We start from the raw sequence: 3,804 nt of genomic DNA on the forward strand, positions 1-3,804 counted from the left end.
CTATAGAACTGATCATTGTGTTCAAGGTTGAATGGGTCAGAAAGTCCGTGTCTCTTTCAGACAATCTCTCCCATCTAGTAGAAGGCACCATTTGTTGGCTTTCCTCAGCTGGACAGGACATCCAACCCCTGAGGAAGTAAAAAGAGCTCCTCAAGGTTGTCTATCACCTTTTTACTATGAGCATCATCAGCAGAAAAGTAATGGCTGAGGAGGAGACAACAGTATGAGACTCATTAGTAAAGGGTGCCAGGGGATGCAGGATAGATAGAGGACAGAGTAAAGTGGAGTATAATTGCTATAATCCCAGGTTGGGAAGAGCCACAGTTGTCCTGTGCTGTGCTGTCATAGAGGTAAGACTAGCAAAAGAAGGGTCTGTCACAGCTCATTTACTCCATGAATCTTCCCAAAGGGCTACTTTGAAAACCTTTCTAAAAAGTTCTTCATAGTAAGTAGCAGCCACTGAAAAGACCGAGATTAGTCTTGGGGGTGTAGGGCATTTAGCTTTATTCAAGAGCAGTCTCTCTGCACAGCTAAGGATAGAAGTCATGGGATAATTCTTGTATTCTTCCTTCCCCTGCCTCCTTGTTACTCAAAGCCTGGCTGGTGTGGAGTTGCTACCAGGTATCCATACTAAGTCCAGTAAGAAACAGTGTCTGTGGTACTGCTTACCATGTTGTTCCAGAGGCCCACAGCCATGTAAATACAGTCTTCCAGAGTTTTCACTTGTGTCTTTGATGTGGTAGTCAAACTGTCCTTGCCCTTAAAGAGAAAGTATTTTGAGCATGAGAAAAGAATTAAGAGTATGGAAAGATGAAATATTCAGCCACAAACATTTTTAATCTATAAAATAATATTCATATCCACAAGAAAATCAATCTCTTGTATTCTCTTTAAGCCACTTATTAGTGATCTCAGTTACTACTGGTGTGTCAAGACAGAAAGATGTCATTTTTGTAAATAATTGTTGCACATCAACAGAACAAGAAGACCACAGCAACAACACAGCATGATCACAATAGTGACATACAGTAGAGCAGAAAGACATACAGATGTGATCACTTGAATGATTTGGAATAAGCAACACTTTTCTAGCTAAAACATGCATTTAAAGAATGCAAATATGCAGAATTTGCCTTAAGAGAACATGCTCAATTTTAAAATAAATGTAACTATTGGAAGAGTTTGGAAGGCTACACATGGTGGCCTGCAGCCATATTACAAATCAGAAGAAATAAAGAATCCTCCTATGACATACAATGGCATTTAAAGAAATAACAGACCAATTCACTAAGAGAAAAAATAATGCCATGAAAGTTAGAAGTCTGCCATTTGCATATGGATCAGCCACCAACAAAACAAGCCTCGTGAAAGATGATCCAGCAGCAAGAAGACATATGTTTGCAACATAGCAGACTGTATCCTTCCTGGAAGACAAATTTTGTCTTCCAGTTCACTTTGTTCTGATACTGAGCTGAGGGGAGCAATGGAATTACCTCAAATTCAAGGAGCTACTATGATGCTCACAAACCAGACCATGACTCACCATTAACCTGTTTTACAAATAACCACCTAATGCGTTGGATTTTGATACATCACTCTAAGTGAACTGTTATCTAGAAAGTAATATTTTCCGTCTTCATTGCCAGATCTTAGAAAGCCTTTACCTTTGAACTTCCCTTTAAAGATTACTCATGACAAAATCATGCCTGACATCCCAGGCAACACTAGCTATACTCATTCCCCACTGGCTATATCAGAAAAAAATCAATTCCCAAGTTCCCAAACTGTATTAATCTCACTGTAGGGAAATAACTGTACTTTCTAACACAGCTTACAAATGCCTTTATCTTTTGGTTCTCTAACCCTTTTTAAATAGTTCACATTACCCGCTTTTTGCCTTCATTGCCAAACACATGAGCATGATCAGTGATTAGCAGCACTGACAACTTCCAGACACTTGTGACCTAGGCTACAGAGGCCCATAACTTGATTTCTCCAGGAACATAGCATTCAATAAACACAGGATCTCTGGCTGGAGCTGTTTGAAGCAAGTTCCACTCTCAGGACCTCTGCATCTTATCCTGTGCCTGACTACCATTGTTTTCTAGCATTACACAAAGCATAGACAGGAAAGTCAGCTAAATATTGCACCCAGTCTCAGCAGACACAAAGCAGAAAGAAAGGAACAACTTGAGTTTACTCACCAGTCTGAGTAGCAGATTTCTTTCTTGGAGAGAAGGCTGAAGAACAACAGTGAAGTCATCCCTCTGATCAAACCTCTCAGATTCCAGTAGTTTTTCCCAAGCATCCTAAATATACAACATTTAATCAGATGAGTACTATCAGATAGAGTCTAATATATGTGCAATTCATCAGGGCTTAAAGTAAATTGAAATTATTCCCATCTCTAATAAAACACAAAAATAAAATTGTGTAATCAAGAACAAAGACAGTAATTTAATGAAATCTACTTACACAACAACTAGAAAATCCTTGTAACAGTGAGAAAGATACATTGCTACCATAATTTTCTTTGAAAGGGCAGCAAGCTTAGGAAGGCAATGAAATGTTATGTTTATTACCTCCCTGACATGTTTAAAAGGAACTCCAGCAGAACTGTCTCTATCTTAACAGAAAGTTTGCCTCTCCTAAATCATGTGGCAGGTTACTCTGATAGGATATGAGAAATCATAGGTTGCCAAAAGCTACAATAGCCATTTAAAACTTCAAGAGATACTAAGATTACACAGGTATAGAGAGAACTTATCATCAATATTCCTGATGTAAGAAAAGGGATCAGGATTGTTATGGATATGTGGTTAAAAAGCTGCTACTCAACTTCCTTGCCGCTATTCCTCCCTTAACTCCTCATTTTAGTCCAATCTGGAAAATGAATAGATGTGTCTAGCACTTTGAGAGTCGAACAACACAGAAGACGCCATACCTGACAGGACCACCTCAATATGTTATCATCTAATGTGGAGTGTTCATCAACACAATTGCATTGATTCTTGTCTGGATTGCTGCAGAAAAGAATGAAAAACATTAAAGACATTAGGAAATTTTGATAAACAAGACAGATAACATGAACTCTTTTAAACCACTGACATGCACATATTGAAGACTAAATTCTTGCATATGTTGAGAAAACTACATGGAACACACTGATTTTTTGATATAAACATAGAATGATATATATTTCCATGTCCAGAGCTTTGAATCTCTTCTTGATTTGAAAGCCTAGTCCAATGACAAGGTATGCAAGACTTTGATTAGCAGAGGGTCTCACAAGCTAACAGCATGCTCAAACTTAAAATAGCAGCTACACTAGTTTTCAAACATTTCCCTCTCTATAGTCATGCAGTAAAATTGAAAAAAAAAAATCAAAATACTTCCATGGGAACTTTTTCCTTTGTATTTGGCATCAAGTTTCCTTAGTATTTTGCATCCCGAAATGTGGATGGAAGCTCAGTGTCGCTGAAGGTTGTATATGCTAAAGGATTTATGCACTGTCAGGCAGCTAACAATCTCAGTCAGATTTCTGACCTGCAAGGTGAGATGTGCATACTGCATATTTTTGCAGCTGGTTGGAGAACTCTTAGAGCTCCCAAGGCTGTAGACAGGAACAATATAAGATACATGAGATACATGTAAGATTAGCCAGGTTCCAGCAAAGATACACTCAGTAGAAAATTCCTGAATGGACCTGAGAAATTTTTTACAGGGTTTGCATATATAAGCAATAAGTACGTGTCAGGATCAGATTCTTGTTTTTTCCCAGAACTCTAGCTAAACCCATAAAAT

At 38.2% G+C, this 3,804-nt stretch overlaps 1 long non-coding RNA gene across 1 annotated transcript; it reads right to left on the minus strand.

Annotated features, from left to right (window-relative positions):
• Positions 1-675: 675 nt before the first annotated feature.
• On the minus strand, positions 676-3,014 carry LOC113962173. Its single transcript, XR_003532461.1, has 3 exons — positions 2,945-3,014; positions 2,205-2,309; positions 676-759 (listed from the first exon to the last, which is right to left on the minus strand). It is a non-coding gene; the product is annotated as an uncharacterized LOC113962173 (long non-coding RNA).
• Positions 3,015-3,804: the final 790 nt, after the last annotated feature.

The sequence above is a fragment of the Neopelma chrysocephalum genome, unplaced genomic scaffold, assembly GCF_003984885.1.
Source record: "Neopelma chrysocephalum unplaced genomic scaffold, ASM398488v2 Primary Assembly neopelma1_116027, whole genome shotgun sequence".
NCBI classification, from domain to species: domain Eukaryota; kingdom Metazoa; phylum Chordata; class Aves; order Passeriformes; family Pipridae; genus Neopelma; species Neopelma chrysocephalum.